Genomic DNA, 23402 nt, shown 5'->3' with positions numbered 1-23402 from the left:
TCAATTTGACGCTGTGGAAGGGGAAGCAGCCGACGCGGCTGACTCCCTTCACCATTGTAAACAGTAATAGTACTGCTTTCTACATTGCATCATATTCACACTTTGGCGCTTGAAACAATCAATTTTGTCTATTGTTTTGACATGTTTTGAATCTAGATTTTCACTTTTCAATGCTATAATATTATAATTTTCTTGATTTAACTACGCTGATGATAAAAATCAGGCTTTCGTTGTATGCTTACAGAATTTATTAATTTGAAGTGTGCCTTCTCAATACGAGTCAGACGTATCAGAATTTGATAAATCTAGTTTTAGATATTGATGTTCTTCAATGAAGTTCGTAGATTATGACGTGTCCGACTTCTTTATCTTATCCTTATTTTGTGAAAAATGAAGATTCAAAATTTCTTTTCATAGCTTTTTTGTGTTTCTTCTTGTTTGATTACTCTTTATAATTCAAACACTTGATAATGGAATGAATATCATCGGATCGGGTGAACAATGAAAATAAAAAGGTAGGTATTTAATAAAATTAAAGTGAATAAGATTTCAGAAAATAAAAGTAAAAGGTATTTGAAACAAATAACAAAATCTCTAGTAATAATGCACTTTTTTCCAATATGTACTAATTTCAAGGCTCTCAAAATGACTTTTTCCCAATCACAAGCAGAAATTCCAAAAATCATCATAATAGTAATTTAATGACAATTGTTCGTTGTATTGTCCATTGTTCGACGTAAGATAAGCTACATCCTTAAGGTAATCAACTTATTTAGGATTATCATGTTTATGAATGAAAGCGAGACTGTGATAAGAGATTAGTCAAACTGAAATATAAATATTATATACAATGCATATTTCTGATCAACTCAAATTAAAAATGATAGTATCAAGCCGAAATGAATTGAGCAACTGAATTTTCAAGTGACTATCCACTGTTCAATTTGCACTGTGATTTCCTTTCACTTCCAAATGGATTAAATTGCTTGACTCTCCAATGTAACAATTATTGTAAAAAAACCAATGGAATGTGAACGTCATCCAAATAGCATTTAAATTTAATTTTCAGATCATCAAATTCATAACAAACTAATTCTTGAGAGAATAGTGATGAATTGCAATCAGTGCATGTAACATTGATACAAGCGATATAATGAAAAACAACATCGATTAATTTAATATTGGGCTTATCAAATTTATATTACCGTACCTTCAAAGCTTTTAAAATGTAAAACTAACATTTCCAAGTTTCTCTACTGGAGCAAAACATCGATAGAAAATGAAGAGAGCCCATCATAATCGCAAAATAATTGTACTAAAATTCACTTGAACTACTCACTTCAACCCTTCAACGAGCACAATGAACTAGAATGCTGTGAAAACTATAATATTGATAATCAAATACCGTACATTTTTCAAATATCTTCACCTAACTAACTAAATCTGTGAATGCCAAGTCATGAGGAATCATGTTCAATAGATTTAATTTGAATGCTTCAACATATAAATAAAAATTGTTGAATTCTTTTGGTGCCCGAAGCAAAACCAATATATATCAACATTAATCGACATCAAGAATAGCTTCTGCCAACCTTGTAATTCCAGTATGATTCTGCTCATGCTCTACTTCCATTATTATAAAGTTCTCATTGAGGCCCTTGTATAATGAATGACAAGATGAGTGGAGTTGAGGCATTGATGTATTAACAAATGATAGAATAAGATTCTTTACGGAATTTCCATCTCCAATGGACTGAACATTTAGTTTTCAATAAATTGAATATTCAATTTTTTACTTTCCTTGCCCTATTACCATAGGTAAGGAAAGTATTGCTTTCCGAAAAAAATTAAGGGACCCAAATTCTGAATTTCTATACGTATCAAGGTCCCCTGAGTCCGAAAAGTGGTTTTTGGGTGTGTGTGTGTGTGTGTGTGTGTGTGTGTGTGTGTGTGTGTGTGTGTGTGTGTGTGTGTGTGTGTGTGTGTGTGTGTGTGTGTGTGTGTGTGTGTGTGTGTGTGTGTGTGTGTGTGTGTGTGTGTGTGTGTGTGTGTGTGTGTGTGTGTGTGTGTGTGTGTGTGTGTGTGTGTATGTGTGTGTATGAGTGTATGTGCGTCTGTGTACACTATATCTCATCTCCCAGTTAACGGAATGACTTGAAATTTGGAACGTAAGGTCCTTACACTATTAGGATCCGACACGAACAATTTTGATCAAATGTAATCCAAGATGGCTACTAATATTTATAATAATTAAATATTTAATATATAATTTAATATACTTTGCCCATCTTTACAAAAATTATAGGCATTTTTGGTGTATTCTTTTTGAAATTCGATGTTCATCAATTTTGGAAAAAATGTCACGTTTTTTGGAAAAAATGTCACATTTTTTGGGAAAAATGTCACGTTTTTTTGGAAAAAATGTCACGTTTTTTGGAAAAAATGTCACGTTTTTTGGAAAAATTGTCACGTTTTTTGGAAAAAAATAAAAAATTAAATTTTAATTTTTTAACCAATAATTAGTATAATCTTTTTTAAAATCATAAAACCATTTAATTTTAAAAGAAAAAAGGGGCACTTTGTTCTGTGAGTGTTTTTTTTACAAGAAAAATATTTGATAAAAAAAAGGATCTAGTTTTTTAAGGAAAAATAGATGTTTTTTTTTTAATAGCAAAATAGTTTAAATTAGTGCACTATAGGGAGATGCCTGAATAAAGGAATACCCTGATAGGGTATATAAAGTAATTAAAAAGATTTACTCTTCTTAATTTTATAAAAATTAGAATAAACTAAAACCTGAGAAATCAAAATTCTTTATGCTATTACAACATTTTATAAAAAGATAAGCTAAACTAAAAGCTATTGGGCCCATAACACAATTATGATAATAATCTCTTTTTAATTAAATTAAATATATCTAAAATAATTTTTATTAGAATAATTTTTGTATCCTCCTTCATTCCTCTTAGAATAAATAACTGATTTTCAGTATGAATTATTATAGAAATTTCACTTTTTATATTTATCCCCCTGATATCAAAAAATAAAATTAGTGATCAATCAATCAAATATTTTATTATCCAAAGAATTTCATCTTACCTATTTATTTTTTCCATTATCATTAATAGAATAAATGAAATATATAGTAATAACCCCTTAACGTTATTAAGTCTGATACTAAAAATTGGGATACCCCCATTCCATATTTGAAAACCAGAAATTATAAGTAAATTACCCTGAATGGAATGTCTATTATTAACAACATTAATTAAAATTCCCCCAATAATTTTAATTAATAAATTAATTAGATTTAAGATATCAATAATCCCCCTATTAATTACTCTTATTATCGGAAGATTAAGAGGATTAAATCAATTAAATTTAAAAAAAATAACAGCATATTCTTCAATTTTCAATTTACCTTGAATGTCCTCAGCTTTTCTGATTGGAAAAAAATTATACTGAACTTCTTAATTTTCTATATTATATTAAATTTTAAATTAATGAGACTATTTAAATTGAATAATTTAAATTATTTAAATCAATTGAATTTTTACCATTAAAAACCAAAATAACCATAAATCTAAATATATTATCCCTAAGAGGTTTCCCCCCCCCTTTTAGGATTCTTCCCAAAATGAATAATTTTGAATGAATTAATTAAAACCCTTGTAATATTACATTTTTTCTCGATTGGAATCGAATATTCAATTCGAGATCTATAAAACTTGATAGTAAATATCAGAGTAATCGATATGCGGACAACTTTTTAACTGAGAATTTATTGTAAATAATTGTGTTGCATTCCATGGTATCACCGAAACAGAGAAACAGAATTAATAGATTATTTAAATATAGATGATATATAAATTTAAAATAACAGTTTCGAAATGGGGTTTTATTGAGAACAAATGTAAAATGTAAATTCCAAACTTGTAATTTATAATCTTTTGGAATTTAATATCAATGACATGTCCATAACGTTGACACTAATTTTGAGGTGTGGTCTTTGCTCTGTACTTTGTGCTTGTTCTTCTCTAAAAAAGTGGTGGCTGGCTATGGAAAGTGTTTTGTCCTCTCTGAAAATTTTTCTGTTTAATTGAAATTTTAATGTTTTAAATTGAGTTTTGAACAGTTTTATGGTGTTCCAATTTTGTATTAAATTGTTTTGTGTGTATACAAGCCTATAGCCATTGTTTTCAACTATATAAACTGGATAAGTATTTTAGCTTGTAATGATGCTAGGATGTTTAAGTGTGTAAGGTATTGTATTGTGGATTTGTGTTGTATATTGCCAAAATTCTTCTGAAGATTATAAGTTGGTTTGCTCTGAAAACTGGATTTCTCATTCATAGGCGATAGATCCATTCATAGTTTATCAAGAATCTACCACTTTGGAGCCGATAACTTCCTGTAGGTTAATAGGTGTGAAATGCTATCCAACCTATTTAGGAGAAATTGGTAGCATGGCAAATGTTACCCCTGGTGTGGGACTGAATCTCCAAATTGTCCCAAATGGTACGCCCTGGTGTGGGACTCAAACTACAAAATATATCCCTTGTTATGAAAAATTATTGGTAGGATAGATGTCTTGATAGGTTATGAATGGTATACTGCTGAATGGGAGGTCAGTTCTGGAGTGGTCAAGTTTTAATGAATAGATATCAGTGCATATTACAAAATGGCAAAAAATGATCTGAATCTTATAGCGTTCTTAACACAAAGGTTTGATGAGCAAAATGCTAAGATTGATAATTTGAAACAAGATCAAAATGCTAGGTTTGATGATATGAAGCAAGAATTTGCTAGCATTAGACTAGAGCAGGTTAGTATAAACCTTCTATTGAAAGATGCACATGAGACATTGATTGATAGTCATGAAGATGAAGGCAAATTGAAGCAGGATGATAGTAGTGTTGAGATACAAGATCAATTATTTCAATGTAGGCCTAGTTAATGTTATTGAAAAAGTAAATCCTAGTGAGATAGTAGAATTGAGTAATGTAGTAGGTAGGGAGTTGTCTTTATTGAAAGTCAACAGTAAAGAAAGTAGTATTGCCAAATTGAAAGTTAGGAAATCAGTAAATAAAGTGAATGTTTACATGAGACAGGTTTCTGTAGAGGTTGGGAACAATGTAAACAAAATGAATCTTGCTTTGAATCAAGTTGATGAATTCAACTTTCAACTGAGAATTGAAAAGGTGTATGCAAAGCATTATCTAGTGAACATGACTGACTTTTGTAAGCAAAATGGCTTTGTTGAAACAAATGAACCCATGAATAAAATCATGTTCTTGAAGAAAACAAAGCACAAAGTCACCATTGATGTGTTAGTATTCAAAGGTTGTTTCAAGTTGCTTACTTACAAGATGATGACTGTGAATCACATGATGAAAGGGTATTCCCCAGCACTATGTTATGATTAGGAATCCTGTGTTATGCCGGGATTCAGAATAGCATAATCACTACGCAGTGTATGGTAAGAGTCCATAATTGTGTCTTTTTTCTTTCCTGTAGCCTATTTTTCTTGGCCCTTAATCTTTTCAAAGTTCGATTCTCTCCTGTCTTTGTGTAATGTTCAGTAAAATTCTTCTATGATGCATATCTTAATCAATCTCGTCCATAGTCATTTAAATTTGTATTTTTCTGAAATAATTTTGGAAGTTAAAATAGTAGCTTATTTTCCTAATCTTTAAATCGTTGATACAACTTAACTTTTCTAAAATCTATCCATTGTAGTGTAAATAATTGTTTGCTTGCGGTATATTTTTTCATCATGTATTACATATTTTAATTATGTCTATTTTTTGTCAGGTATTATATTAGGTAACTGGGTTTTTCAGAGCAATTTATGTCCCATTTTCTCATCTTTCATTGCATATCGTGCCATAAGCCATATGTAATTAGGTTATAGTTTTCTTCTGGGCTTTTAACCCATTTTACATTTTTTTTTTTGCTGTCCAATACTTTGGATTTTTGGTAGACAAGTAGGTGTGATTCTTTTAGAGGTGTGGGCGTGAACCACATATGGCTGGACTCGATTATCTGACCTACTTGTTTGCGATATAAAAACTTTAAGACTGCAACATCAAATGTTTGTAAAAACTTTTGCATACTTTTGTTTTTGTGGTCCGATACTAGAGTCTGCTATCACATTGCCTTACAGACATCTAGGAACTCTCCACCCAGTCACAATAGTCAAAATATTTTTTCCTCCACCAGTTGTTTTTGTGGGAGTGATAGCTCACAGTTATAACAAATTAGAGTCATACTTGGAATCTACAAAATTCCATAGTAGTATATTTTATTAAATATACTTCCTTATGAAAGTTTAGAACTGACATGTAGGATAAGCTCTAATCAATCTTTCTCTTCCTTGTATTATTTAGGAAATTTATTTACTCAATTTTTCTTTTTCTCTTATTTGTATTTTTTAGGGAACTTATTTACCCATTATCCATCTTGATCATCTTTGTATTGTAATCTTGAAATGTTTGTACTTATTATACAGTCTTCAAATTCTGAAATCATTTAAAAAATAAATGGTACAATTTAGAACATGCTGAAATTTAATCTTATGTATAAATTCTTTTGTTATAATAATAATACTTCAAAATTTGAAAGTATTAATGAATTGTGTCGCCATATATATGAGATGTTCAATATAAATTAAAGTTAACTTGAATTATGTTTTCATTAAATAAAAACGTCTTGTCATATTATTAATTGAAAGGAGTTAGAGATTAAAATTTCTCTAAAGTTTTTGTCATTGATGTCTTTTTCTAAATTTTAAAAACTGTTTGTTCTATAAATTTTGATATGATCAATTATCGTTTGAAATGGATGCTGGAGTGTATGTAGAATTTTTAGTGGGGTTTGTTGATTAGAATTTTGCTGGTATGTGATTGTTTTTTGAGATGGAAACCCATTATTGCCTAAAGAAGGAATAACAGAGGTTATTACTTAGAGAGGCAGTAATGAGATAATATTTTTTGTGTTGATTACTTATGTTGATTGCCATAGATGCAAAATAATGATTAATAATGTTGATTGCCATAGATGCAGATGATTACTTATGAATATTGATTGCCTTTGAAGCAAAATATTATTGATGCTTTGAATGATTTCTTGTTTAATGATTGATAGTAAAGTTTTGTCATGAAATGTAGTTTGTGTTTAGAACATTGAAAAGTCGAAATAAACTATAGTATCCAACAAACGATGATTAATAATATTAAATAGTTTACTTTTTATACAATATTTGAACAAAAAATTAAAATGAAAATTTATAAATGTGTTCACATAAATAATTTTGAATCCCTGAATGATAAATCATAAATGTGAAATGAATTTGCTATAAATGCTATAAATGAAATGTTATACTAAATGATAATGAAATGCAGATATATTGTATTATGAAATGATTGTGAATAGAAGACAAATTGTCTGAAATTATTGAAATATGTATTGAAATTATTTTTGTTGTGATGATCTGATGTTTTTTACAATTTTGATAATGATACAGGTTGTAATGAAATTTATGTAACATGTATTTGTTTATGTTCTAAATTTTGAAGAATGGATTAAATTTTGTTATTTGAACAGTGAATAAATGGAAATGAAATTTTTTTATTAAAATTTTGTAATTGATGTCTCCAAATTTCACAATTTATGTATTGCTGACTGTATAATAAGATGTTAACAAATTTCATTTTTATATTGATTATATACTTAGAAATAATTTTCATGTGTATTAGATTGTATTGGTAGCCTAATAAAAATTTTCTTTTTAGTTTATAAACATTTTAAGATAACAGGTACAGCGTGGACATTAACATCGAAATAATTATCACGTGAATCTCGAAATCAGCAACAAGTGAACGCTATGAAGAGTGTTAAGAACATTTGGGTGATTTTCGAACTAGTGTGACTCATTAATTGACTATCAGCGCCAATGTCGATGCCAATGCCAATATCTACACCAATAACTACGCCAATATCTAGCTGATGCTTATGCCAATGTCAACGCCAATAACTACACTGATGTCTACGCCAATGCCTGCGCCAATGTCGATGTCAATGCCAACACCAATATCTACACAAATAACTACGCCAATATCTACGCTGATGCTTATGCCAATGTCAACGCCAATAACTACACCGATGTCTACGCCAATGCCTGCGCCAATGTCGATGCCAATGCCAACGCCAATATCTACACCAATAACTACACCGATGTCTACGCCAATGCCTGCGCCAATGTTGATGCCAATGCCTACGACAATGCCAACGCCAATGCCAACACCAAAGCATATGCAAATGACAATGCCAACGCCTATTGCTGACCATGTAACTCAAACTTCAACACTACCACATTACCTGGAGGTGATTGCCATCCATGTTCACATTCACAACTTTGAATTCAGAATAACAGTCACAGTATCATGAAAGAATTGATTCAAAAAATCTCTCCTAAATTATTCCTGTATGCAGAACTCTAAACCTTGAAATCTGAAAATATCAAAAAACCAAACCTTACCTAAATTAATCCTCACCTAAGTTAATCCTGTATGCAGCAGCGTCTATCTCTTTTCCAAAAAACGAATTACATTGTCATTTCAAGCCTGAAATGTACATTGTATAATTATATGATACAAAATTTATGTGACTCTGTATTGAGTTTGGTATGCAGCCGTCTACTACAAGCATGAGGCAATGCCAACTGAGATGTCACCTGTATCGAGTTTGGTATGCATCAGTCGACTACAAGTATCAGCCCAACACTACGTGCATCCAGATCAGCCCAACACTACGAGTATTCGGATCAGCCTAACACTGATGTCATCACACTGGAGTCACACTTAACTGAAATTCATACTGAGTGCCTTAACGGACTGTTTTCCAAAATTTGCATTGATAAAATCAACCGTGTCAATAGTGAAAGAAATGAACATTTTTTAATTTATTGAAATTTTATGTGAAAATTAAATGTAACAATTCATTTAAAAAAAGTTTTTTTTGTTCAACATACTAAATTTTCATGCAATAAAAAATTGAATTTTTTTTATCTATTAAATTTATGTGCAATTTCAAAAACTATTCTTTATATATATTAAATTTTCTGTTGAGATATTTTCCTTAAATTATGAAGCTAAATCAAAAGTAATTTTGATATTCTATACTTTGAAATATTGTTCGGAAATGCATAACAAATGCTATTGATGAATTTTTATAATAATTTTCAATTATAGTTGACATGTAATGTTTTTATAGAAAAAATTGTTACTGTTCTCAAATTTAATTTCAACAATTTCCATTTGTTTCAATGTAATTTTTTTTCTTTAAATTCTCAAACAGTAAAATTTTTTATGTCAAGAGGGGGGTATTTGTAATATTACATTTTTCTCGATTCGAATCAAATCTTCAATTTGAGATCTATAAAACTTGATAGTAAATATCAGAGTAATCGATATGCGGACAACTTTTTAACTGAGAATTTATCGTAAATAATTGTGTTGCATTCCATGGTATCACCGAAACAGAGAAACAGAATTAATAGATTATTTAAATATAGATGATATATAAATTTAAAATAACAGTTTCAAAATGGGGTTTTATTGAGAAAAAATGTAAAATGTAAATTCTAAACTTGTAATTTATAATCTTTTGGAATTTAATATCAATGACATGTCCATAACGTTGACACTGATTTTGAGGTGTGGTCTTTGCTTTGTACTTTGTGCTTGTTCTTCTCTAAAAAAATGGTGGCTGGCTATGAAAAGTGTTTTGTCCTCTCTGAAAATTTTTTGTTTAATTGAAATTTTAATGTTTTAAATTGAGTTTTGAACAGTTTTATGGTGTTCTAATTTTGTATAAAATTGTTTTGTGTGTATACAAGCCTATAGCCATTGTTTTCAACTATATAAACTGGATAAGTATTTTAGCTTGTAATGATGCTAGGATGTTTAAGTGTGTAAGGTATTGTATTGTGGATTTGTGTTGTATATTGCCAAAATTCTTCTGAAGATTATAAGTTGGTTTGCTCTGAAAACTGGATTTCTCATTCATAGGCGATAGATCCATTCATAGTTTATCAAGAATCTACCACTTTGGAGCCGATAACTTCCTGTAGGTTAATAGGTGTGAAATGCTATCCAACCTACTTAGGAGAAATTGGTAGCACGGCACCCTTATATCTCCCCAGAATTATAATTTTAACCTCCATAATCTTAATATTCATGTATATTCAAATCAATTCTTTCTGTATAAACAATTTTTCCTTTAAAAAGAAAAATTTTAAGAACAATACAGCCAAATCTTTTACTATTCTAAATTTAATAGTATTCCATATAATATTAATTTTTTGAATATAAACCCCTTAGAAAACATATTTACCTTCAAATTTGCAATTTAAAATCATTTTTGAATATAAGGTTTAGAAAAACCGAAGGATTTAAGTTATCTAAACTATTAACCTTCAAAGTTGAAAATATCCCTTAGGTTTAAGCCTTAGATTAGTTTAATAGGAGGAAGTTAACCCTTAAATAAATTTACAATTTATTACCTAAATCAGACACCCTATTTAGATTCTAGTTAATGAAAAAATGGCTAATATCTACTAATCATAAAGACATTGGAACCCTTTACTTCATTCTAGATATTTGATCAGGATTTGTAGGAACCATAAGAAGTATAATTATCCGATCAGAATTAACCCAACCAGGATCCCTAATTAAAAATGATCAAATCTATAATGTTTTAATTGCATCACATGCTTTTATCATAATTTTCTTTATAGTTATACCTATTCTAATTGGAGGATTTGGTAATTGATTAGTACCCTTAATAATTGGTGCACCAGACATAGCCTTCCCACGAATAAATAATATAAGATTTTGACTTTTACCCCCATCTCTAATCTTATTTATATCAAGATCTCTCACTGGAACTGGCTCTGGAACCGGTTGAACCGTTTACCCCCCCCCCTTTCTAGAGTAACATCCCATTCAGGTCCATCTGTAGATTTAACCATTTTCTCTCTTCACATTGCAGGGGTTAGATCAATTATAGGTGCAATTAATTTCATTTCAACAATTATTAATATACGATCAAAAAATATTTCAATAGAAAAGTTGCCCCTATTCTGTTGATCTGTATTAATTACAGCTATTTTACTCCTTTTATCCCTTCCCGTTCTAGCAGGAGCAATTACTATACTATTAACTGACCGAAATCTAAATACATCCTTTTTCGACCCCACCGGGGGTGGAGACCCAATCCTCTACCAACATTTATTCTGATTCTTCGGTCACCCAGAAGTTTACATCCTTATTCTTCCAGGATTTGGATTAATTTCTCATATTATTATACAAGAAAGAGGAAAAAAAGAAACTTTCGGATCTATTGGAATAATTTTATGCAATAATTGCAATTGGAATTTTAGGTTTTATTGTTTGAGCCCACCATATATTTACTGTAGGTATAGATATTGATACCCGGGCCTATTTTACATCAGCTACTATAATTATTGCAGTCCCCACTGAAATTAAAATTTTTAGCTGAATCGCAACGATTTATGGTTCCAAAATAAACTTTTCCCCTCAAATAATTTGATCATTAGGATTCATTTTACTTTTCACTATTGGAGGATTAACGGGTGTTATACTATCAAATTCCTCAATTGATATTATCTTACATGATACCTATTATGTAGTGGCTCATTTTCACTACGTCCTTTCCATAGGAGCATTATTCACTATTATCGCTAGATTTATCCATTGATTTCCTTTATTTACAGGTAGAAACATAAATAATAAATGACTAAAAATTCAATTTTATTCTATATTTCTAGGAGTAAATTTTAACTTTTTTCCCCCAACATTTTTTAGGATTAACTGGAATACCACGACGATACTCCGACTATCCAGATATATATACCCTGTGAAACCTTTTTTCTTCTTTGGGTTCATTTATTTCCTTGATTAGAATTTTAATATTAATATTTATTATATGAGAAAGATTAAGATTTAAACGAAAATTAGTGTTTAAAACCAATCAACCTCAGTCAATTGAATGAAAAATAAACTTACCCCCTAGAGAGCACTCCTTTAATGAAATTCCCATATTGATTAAGTTCTAATATGGCAGAATAGTGTAATGAATTTAAAATTCATTCATGAAACCATAAATTTCTTTTAGAAATTTCATGAACTAAATTAAATCTGCCTGACGCCTATAGCCCCACTATAGAACAACTAACTTTTTTTCATGACCACACCATATCTATTATTATTTCAATTACAACCATAATTGTATTTTTATTAAATTCACTAATTTTTAATAAACTTATTGATTTAAATATTAATGAAAATCAAGTTATTGAAACTTGATGAACTATCCTACCCACAATTATTCTTTTCTTTGTTGCAATTCCTTCACTTAAAATTTTATATTCTATAGAAGAACTAATTAATCCAACAATTTCAATTAAATATATAGGTCATCAATGATACTGATCTTATGAATATTCTGATAAGCTAAAAAAAGAATTTGATTCCTACATAAAATATTCTAAAATTAGTGACTTACGACTAATTGAAGTTGATAATCGAATAAAAGCCCCCTTCCTTACCCAACTACGAAAAATTTTTTCATCCTCAGATGTATTACATTCCTGAACAATTCCTAGTTTAGGAGTAAAAATAGATGCAATCCCAGGACAAATAAATTAATCAAGAATATTAATTAAAAAACCCGGATTATTTACTGGTCAATGCTCCAAAATCTGTGGAACAAATCATAGATTTATACCTATTATACTTGAATCTATTAAACTAGAAAAATTTGTAAAATGAATAAAGTAAGTTGGTCATTAAGTGACTGAAATTAAGTAATGGTCTCTTAAACCAATTTATAGTAAACTAAAGAATACTCTTAATGGGAGAATTTAGTTTAAATTAAAACCTTAATTTGTCAAATTAAAATTACTCCATCAGTATTTCTTTATTTCACAAATATCCCCATGCAGATGAATAACAATCTTATTTGTAACTAATTTTACACTAAAATTAATTAAAATAAACTTATTTTTTGAAAAAAAATATTAAGAAATCTATTTTCATCTTTTGACCCCAGAACAACTTCTCCATTATGAACAAACTGAATTTCTTTAATATTAATTTTACTATTTATACCAAATAAATTCTGAATTTCAGAATCTCGAAATTCTATAACTAAATTAATTTTAAAAAATTTCATTATAAAAGAAATAAATTTTATTTATTTCAACAAACAATTTATATTAAATTTGCAATTGGATTGCCCATTTGAATTTCTTTATTAATGACATATAGATGATTGAACTTCACCAACCTCATATTTAGACATCTTTTGCCTGTAAGAACCCCCCCCCCATAATAGCCCCATTTATAATTATAGTTGAATCAATTAGAAACTTAATTCGACCAATTTCATTAAGTGTACGACTTTCTGCTAATATAATTGCAGGTCATTTATTAATAACTCTATTAGGTAATATTAATGAAATGAAAACTATTATTTTAATTGGATTAATCCAATTTTTTCTAATATTATTTGAAATTTCAGTTGCCCTAATTCAAGCTTATGTATTTTCTATTTTAATAACCATATATTCTTCAGAAGTACCACATGAAAAAAAAACCCATCCATTTCATTTAGTAACTAAAAGACCTTGACCTATTCTAGTTTCATTTTCAATGTTAAATATTTTAATTTGATTCATTAATTTAATAAATGAAAAACCTATATTATTTTATTTATCTAGATTAACTATACCTAACTCAATGATGACGTGATGTAAAACGAGAATCTTCAATTAAAGGAGACCATACAAAAATTGTCAAAGAAATAATCAAAATAGGAATAATAATATTCATTTTATCAGAAATTATATTTTTCCCATCATTCTTCTGAAGATTTATACACTCTAGACTTGCCCCTAGTATTGAAATTGGAATAAAATGACCCCCTAAAGGGGTAACCCCATTTAATCCAATAGAAATCCCCCTTCTTAATACTATCATTTTAGTAAGTTCTGGAGCTTCAATTACATGAGCCCATCATTCTCTTCTAATAAAAAAGTTAAACCAAACAATTAGAAGAATGATTATTACTATCACAATAGGGTTATACTTTTCTATTCTTCAATGGTGAGAATATAAAAATGCACCATTTACAATCTCAGACTCAATTTTTGGTTCATCTTTTTTTTTAACAACTGGATTCCATGGAATCCACGTAATTATAGGTACAATTTTTATTTTAACAGCCTTAGAAAGAGTTATAATAATAAAATCCAATTATATTAATCATATTAGATTTGAACTTTCAGCCTGATACTGACATTTTGTAGACGTAATCTGATTATTTCTTTATATTATTTTATATTGATGAATAAGTTTTTCTTTAGTATAAAAAGTATAGTTAACTTCCAATTAAAAGGTTTAATATTTAAAGAAAAAATAAAGATATTTATAAGTCTTTTAATAATTCTATTTTTATTAATTTTATTAATATCAACATCATTTTTAATTTCTAAAAAATCAATTCTAGATATTAATAAATCTTCCCCATATGAGTGTGGATTCTCAAACTTTTCCTCGTCACGAATTTCATTTTCTATTCACTTCTTTATAATTGCTATTATTTTTATTATATTTGATATTGAAATAGCTATTATACTCCCAATTTTCATCTCTGTAAAATTAATAACAGTAAAAAAATGATTTACATTAGTATATTAATTTGTATATTAATTCTATATGGTCTTTACCACGAATGAATAAACGGAATTATTGAATGGTCTAAATAAAGGGGAGAATAGTTAATCATAACATTTAAATTGCAATTAAAAGGTACGAACTTGTTTCTCTTAAAATAGTAAAGAAGTAAAGCTACAATTAATTTCGACTTAATTTAAGAGATAAATCTCCATACTTTAACTAAAGCTAAAAAGAAGCATTTTACTGTTAATAAAAAAAAATGATTAAAAATCTAGTTAAAAGGATTAATAGTTAAGAAGCTGCTAACTGTCTTAAAGACATTAATATGTCGATTCCTTGTTTATGTAGTTTAATAAAAACAAATTATTTTCAATAATTAGAAAAAAAATATTTTCTTAAACTTATTTAAGGTATTAAAATACATCTAAACATTTTCAATGTTAAACTTTAAATTTAAGCTACCTACTTAAATATATAATTATTATTAAAAATAATATTAAAACAAAAACATCAAATAAACCATCAATGAATTTAATAAAAATTTATTTAAATAAATATTCATAAAACGTAATTTATTAATTAATTTAAAGAAATCAAATACTCTGTTCAACCTAAATCTGTAACTAAAAAAGTTAAGTGTCTTAAATTAAAAAACTTGCTTACAATAAATTTAGAAGAAAAAAAAGGTAAAAATCATATTTGTCCTATAAAAAACCCCCAAAAATTATAAATATTTTTATCAAGTAAAGAAAAGATATCAGTTAAAATAAAAAAATAAATAAATAAAAAAAAAAAATAAATACGGTATTTATAAATCTCATCAAAAACATTAATATAACTTAAATTTAGTAACCAAAAAAGTCTTGATCCACAAAATAGATAAAGTTAAAAGAATTAAACAAGAAGTATTTATATAAAAATCATTATTAAAATTAAATAAACTTATTTTAACCCTATTTATATATAAATAAAAAAATAATCGTAAGGAATAAATTGAAGTTAAGTAAATTGATAAAAAAAAAAAATTAAATTAATTTCAGTTAGAATTACTATTTCAACAATAAAATCCCTTGAAAAAACCCTGAATAAAAAGGTAAACCACATAATCTAAATAAAGAAATTAAAAAACTTGATCTAATTAAAGGACTTTGAAATCCTAAATTACCTATATACCGAATATCCTGTATACCTAGAAATCCTCTAATAAAAATTCCAGAGCATAGAAATAGTAAAGACTTAAAAACAGCATGAATTAATAAATGTAAAAATCTTAAATAATGAGAACCTATTAAAATTGAAAAAAATATAAATCTAAGTTGACCTATAGTAGAAAAAGCAATAATTTTTTTTAAGTCATTTTCGTATAATGCCCCTAGAAAGTAAAATAGTCAACAAACTCAAATTTAATAGAATTAAATCCAACTCAATAGAAATAAACTTATTAAAACGAATTAATAAGTTGCCGTGCTACCAATTTTTCCTTAAACGGTTGGAATAGCATATAACACCTGTCACACTAAGGAAAGTTGTCGGCTCCAATAAAATAGATACTTGATAAACTGTGAATGGATCTATTGCCTATGAATGAGAAATCCAGTTTTCAGAGCAAATTAACTTATAATCTTCAGATGAAAATTTTTGCAAAAACACAGAAATATAGGTACAAAGAACAATAACTTATAAGCTTAATGATTTCAAGTAACTACGAACTAAAATACTTATCTAGTTTACAGTTGAAACACAGTGGCTATTGGCTTTACTACACTAATAGCGAATTTTGCACAAAAATTTATATAAACTTCAATCTAAAACATTAATAAATTCATTTAAACAGACAATAACTCAGAGCACAAAATTATACAAGCAACAGCCAGCCATTAGTTTCAGAAGAAGGTCAAACAGGAAAAAGAACACAAGTTGCCAGTCACGAAAGACAACGCCTTCAACATTACAGACACGTCACAAAAAAATTATAATTTACAAGTTTAGAATTCACATTCTACATCTGTTCTCAATAAAACTTTAATTTGAAAATGTTATTTTAAATTTTTATACATTATTCTATTCAAATAAACGATCTATTTAATAATTTGTTAACCCTACCTCGGTGACATTATGGAACAATGCAACAAACATTTACGATAATAATTCTCCGTCAAAAATTTATCCGTCTATTGATAACTCTGACATTTACTATAAAGTTCCATAGATCTCGAATTGAAGATTCGATTCCAATGTGAGAAGAAAAATGTAATATTACAAATACCCCCTCTTGACATAAAAAAATTTTACTGTTTGAAAATTTAAAGAAAAAATTTACATTGACCCTAATGAAAATTGTTGAAATTTAAATTTGAGAACAGTAACAATTTTTTCTAGAAAAACATTACATGTCATCCAAAAATATTGAAAATTATTATAAAAATTCATCAATAGCGTTTGTTATATGTTTCCAAACAATATCTCAAAATATAGAATATCATATTACTTTTGATTTAGCTTTATAATTTAAAGAAAATATCTCAACAGAAAGTTTAATATGTAAAGAATAGTTTTTGAAATTGCACATAAATTTAATAGATAGAAAATTTAATTTTTATTGCATAAAAAAATTTTAGTATGTTGAATAAAAAAATTATTATTATTATTTTTTTTTTTTTTTAAATGAATTGATGAATTGTTACATTTAATTTTCACATAAAATTTCAATAAATCAAAAAATGTTCATTTCTTTCACTATTTACGCAGTTGATTTTATTGATGCACATTTTGGAAAACAGTCCGTTAAGGCACTCAGTATGATTTTCAGTTAAGTGTGACTCCAATGTGATGACGTTAAGTGTTGGGCTGATCTGGATGCACGTAGTGTTGAGCTGATACTTGTAGTCGACTGATGCATACCAAACTCGATACAGGTGACATCTCAGTTAGCATTGCTTCATGTTTGTAGTAGACGGCTGCATTCCAAACTTGATACCGGTGACATCTCAGTTAGCATTCCTTCATGTTTGTAGTATACGGCTGCATTCCATTCAATACAGAGTCACATAATTTTGTATCATATTTGTAATTATACAATGTACATTTCAGGCTTGAAATGACAATGTAATTCGTTTTTTTGGAAAAGAGATAGACGCTGCATACAGGATTAATTTAGGTGAGGATTAATTTAGGTAAGGTTTGGTTTTTTGATATTTTCAGCTTTCAAGGTTTAGAGTTCTGCATACAGGAATAATTTAGGAGAGGATTTTTTGAATCAATTCTTTCATGATACTGTGACTGTTCTTCTGAATTCAAAGTTGTGAATGTGAACATGGATGGCAATTACCTCCAGGTAATGCAGTAGTGTTGAAGTTTGAGATACAGAGTCAGCAATAAGCATTGGCATTGCTATTGGTGTATGCTTTGGTGTCGGCTTTGGCATCGGCGTTGATATTGGCATTGGCGCAGGCATTGGCATTGGCATTGGCGTAGCTATTGGCATTGGCGTAGCTATTGACATCAGCACAGGCATCGGCGTTGATTTTGGTGTTGGCATCAGCATTGGCGCAGGCATTGGTGTAGCTATTGGCATTGATTTTTGTTGTTGGCATTTGCGCAGATTTTGGCATCAGCATTGGCGCAGATATTGGCTTCGGCGCAGGCATCGGCGTAGTTATTGGCGTTGGCATCAGCACAGGCATCGGCGTAGATTTTGGCGTAGTTATTGGTGTAGGCCGCAACGTTGATTTTGGCGTAGATATGTCACACTAGTTCGAAAATCACCCAAATGTTCTTAACACTCTTCATGGCGTTCACTTGTTACTGATTCGAGATTCACATGATAACTATTTCAATATTAATGTCTGTGCTGTACCTGTTATCTTAAAATGCTTATAAACTAAGAAGAAAAACTTGATTAGGCTATCAATACAATCTAATACACATAAAAATTATTTTAAGTATCTATGAAATTGAAATTTGTTAACATCTTATTATACAGTCAGCAATACATAAATTGTAAAATATGGACATATCAATGATAAATTTAAAAAAAAAATCATTCATTTTCATCTATTCACTGTTCAAATATCAAAATTTTAATCCATTCTTCAAAATAGAAATATAATTTCATAACACCCTGTATCATTATCAAAATTGTAAAAAACAAACATCATAACAACACAACAAAAATTTAATTTCAATACATATTTCAATAATTTCAGACATTTGGTCTTCTATTCAATCATTCATAATATATTGCATTTCATTATTATTAATATAACATTTCATTTATAGCATGTTCATTTCACATTTATGATTTATCATTCAGGGTTTCAAAATTATTTAGTTTTAATTTTGTTCAAAAATTGTATAAAAAGCAAATTATTTAATATTATAATCATCGTTTGTTGGATACTATAGTTTATTTCGACTCTTCAATGTTCTAAACACAAACTACATTTCATGACAAAACTTTACTATCAATCATTAAACAAGAAACCATTCAAAACATCAATAATATTTTGCTTCAAAGGCAAACAATATTCATAAGTAATCATCATTTTGCATCTATGGCAATCAACATTATTAATCATTATTTTGCATCTATGGCAATCAACATAAGTAATCAACACAAAAAATATTATCTCATTACTGCCCACGGTATATAGAAGAAGACGGTAGGTGTCACGCGCATGTTTGTGCTAAATTCCGGTGTAGCTGACGTCATTATATCCATCATCTGTTTTTAACAAAAATAAGTTATAAATTTCTAATAGGTGTTAAAAACCTCGTTTGGTGGCGATGACGCAATCTAGCTTGCGGCCACTGCGCACACATTTCATGACCCCTACCGTTTTCATCTAAATACCGTGATTACTGCCTCTCTAAGTCATAACCTCTGTTATTCCTTCTTTAGGCAATAATGGGTTCCATCTCAAAAAACAATCACATACCAGCAAAATTTAATCAACAAACCCCACTAAAAATTCTACATACACTCCAGCATCATTTCAAACGATAATCAATCATATCAAAATTATAGAACAAACAGTTTTAAAATTTAAAAAAAAAATCAATTACAAAACACTTTAGAAAAATTTTAGCCTTTAACTCATTTCAATGATAATATAACACAACATTTTAAATTAAACCAATTATTTTTTAAAATAATTTAAAATTTAAAGACTGTATAATAAGTATAAACATTCAAGATTATGATACAAAGATGATCAAGATGAAATACTGGGTAAATAAGTTCCCTAAAAAATACAAACAAGAGAAAAAAGAAAATTGGGTAAATAAATTCCCTAAAACAACACACACAAATTGATACACTTCACATAAGTGATACATGATGAAAAAATATGTCACAAGCACACAATTCTTACACCACAATGGATAGATTTTGGAAAAGTTAAGTTTTATCAACAATTTAAAGATTAGGAAAATAAGCTACTATTTCAACTTCTAAAATTATTTCAGAAAAAAATACAAATTTAAATGACTATGGACAAGATTGGTTAAGATATGCATCATAGAAGAATTTTACTGAACAAAGACAGGAAAGAATCGAAAATTGAAAAGATTAAGGGCCAAGAAAATAGGCTACAGGAAAGAAAAAAGACACAATTATGGACTCTTACCATACACTGTGTAGCGATTATGCTATTCTGAATCCCGGCATAACACAGGATTCCTAATCATTGTGTGTTGGGGAATACCCTTTCATCATGTGATCACAGTCATCATCTGTAAATAAGCAACTTGAAACAACCTTTGAATACTAATACATCAATGGAAACTTTGCGTTTTGTTTTCTTCAATAGCATGATTTTATTCATGGGTTCATTTGTTTCAACCAAGCAGTTTTGCCTACAAAAGTTCGTCATGTTCACTTGAAAATGCATTGCATACACCTTTTCAATTTTCAGTTGAAAGTTGAACTCATCAACTTGACTCAAAGCAACATTCATTTTGTTGACATTATTCCTAACCTCCACAGAAACCTGTCTCATGTAATCATTCATTTTGTTTACTGTTTTCCTAACTTTCGATGTAGTAATCTGATCCATAGAAACATTCGATTTGTTTACTGTTTTCCTAACCTTCAATGTAGCAATAGTACTTTCTTGATAGTTGACTTTCAATGAAGACAACTCCCTACCTACTTCTTTACTCAACTCTACACTTTCACTATGGTTGACTTTTTCAACAACAGTAACTAGGCCTACATTGTCAGAAACTTGAATGAGTGATCTTGTAACTTAACACTACTATCATCCTGCTCAATTTGTTTTCATCTTCATGATTATCTTTCACTGTTTCATTTGCATTTTCAATAGAAGGTTTATACTAACTGCTCTAGTCTAATGCTAGTACATTCTTGCTTCATATCATCAAACCTAGCATTTTGATTTTTAAACATTTGGTCTAACTTAGCATTTTGCTCATCAAACTTTTGTGTTAAGAATGCTATAAGATTCAGATCATTTTTAATGTTTGCCATTTTGTAATATGCACTGATTCATTAAAACTTGATCTCTCTTGAACCGACTTCCCACTCAGCAACAAACCATTCATAACCTATCAAGATATCTATCCTACCAATAATTTTTTATAACCAGGGATTTCATGGTGCACCATTTGGGACATATTTATTTTGTAATTCTGTCCCACCACAGGGCGTACCATTTGGCGTGCTACCAATTTTTCCTTAAACGGTTGGATTAGCATATAACACCTGTCACACTAAGGAAAGTTGTCGGCTCCAATAAAATAGATACTTGATAAACTGTGAATGGATCTATTGCCTATGAATGAGAAATCCAGTTTTCAGAGCAAATTAACTTATAATCTTCAGATGAAAATTTTTGCAAAAACACAGAAATATAGGTACAAAGAACAATAACTTATAAGCTTAATGATTTCAAGTAACTACGAACTAAAATACTTATCTAGTTTACAGTTGAAACACAGTGGCTATTGGCTTTACTACACTAATAGCGAATTTTGCACAAAAATTTATATAAACTTCAATCTAAAACATTAATAAATTCATTTAAACAGACAATAACTCAGAGCACAAAATTATACAAGCAACAGCCAGCCATTAGTTTCAGAAGAAGGTCAAACAGGAAAAAGAACACAAGTTGCCAGTCACGAAAGACAACGCCTTCAACATTACAGACACGTCACAAAAAAATTATAATTTACAAGTTTAGAATTCACATTCTACATCTGTTCTCAATAAAACTTTAATTTGAAAATGTTATTTTAAATTTTTATACATATATTCTATTCAAATAAACGATCTATTTAATAATTTGTTAACCCTACCTCGGTGACATTATGGAACAATGCAACAAACATTTACGATAATAAATTCTCCGTCAAAAAATTTATCCGTCTATTGATAACTCTGACATTTACTATAAAGTTCCATAGATCTCGAATTGAAGATTCGATTCCAATGTGAGAAGAAAAATGTAATATTACAAAGTATACACCTGCAGTAACAAGAGTTGATGAATGAACTAAAGAAGAAACTGGTGTTGGTGCTGCTATAGCAGCAGGTAACCAACTAGAAAAAGGAAATTGAGCTCTCCTAGTTAAACAAGATAAAACCAAAAAAAATTATTTAATAGTTTGATCTATTAAAAGGAAAAAATATATAAATAATGTCAACAACCATAATTAAAGCTACAACAAATACATAAAATTAAAAATATATTACTCAAACGATTAATAAATAAAGTTAAATAACCTGAACTTAAACTATTTAAATTTTGGTAATAAATAACCAAACAATAAGAGACTAATCCCAAACCATCTCAACCTAATATCAAGCAAATAACATCAGGTATAATAATTAAAAAAAATATTCTCAAAACAAACATAAAGACTAAAAAATAAAACCGAATAATAAAATTGTCTCCCTTATATAACCTAAACTATATAAAAAGACACACCCAGAAATTATAAAGAAAACTGATAACAAAATTAATCTTAATCAATCAAATAAAAAAAAAATCTGTAAATACAAGAATTAAAACTGAAAAAATTATAAGTTAAGATTAAAGATAAATTTAATATATGAAAATATATACCTAAAAAAAACAACAGAAATAAGAAAAAAAATTAACATTAAAAAATAACATTATTAAATCTAATGAATCTTCAATATCACAAATTGAAATTTTTTATTAAACTAATTTAATTAAATAAAATAGTTTAAACTAAAAATAAATATATAAACAGGAAAAATATGTAAAAAAATAACATAATATTCACGAACTAAGCCAGAATCTATGTTTATAAATAAATAAGAATAACCACCATGACATATAAATCTAAATAAACAAATTATGGCACAAGCAGAAAAAAAGATATAAATTAAAGTTGCTGGATGTCACATTAATAGTCTGAAACAAATAAAATCCTCTGAAATTAAATTAAGTCTAGGAGGACAAGATATATTTCTTACAATTAAAAAAAAATTATTAAAGAAGGACAATAATTAATTATACCCCTTATCAAAAATAAACTCTGTGAACTAAAACGATCAAATAAACAACCAACAAAATAGAATAAACCAGATGAAATTAATCCATGACTAATTATTAAACACAAAGAACCTATATATCCATAATAACTACA

General features: G+C 28.4%; 1 pseudogene; it reads right to left on the bottom strand.

The window, feature by feature from the left end:
• Positions 1-15258: 15258 nt before the first annotated feature.
• On the bottom strand, positions 15259-22989 carry LOC120352926 (annotated as a pseudogene).
• Positions 22990-23402: the final 413 nt, after the last annotated feature.

This window comes from Nilaparvata lugens, chromosome 9 (genome assembly GCF_014356525.2).
Source record: "Nilaparvata lugens isolate BPH chromosome 9, ASM1435652v1, whole genome shotgun sequence".
Lineage (NCBI taxonomy): Eukaryota > Metazoa > Arthropoda > Insecta > Hemiptera > Delphacidae > Nilaparvata > Nilaparvata lugens.
Note: the sequence above shows the minus strand (reverse complement) of the source record. Positions and strands in the feature narration are given on the sequence as shown.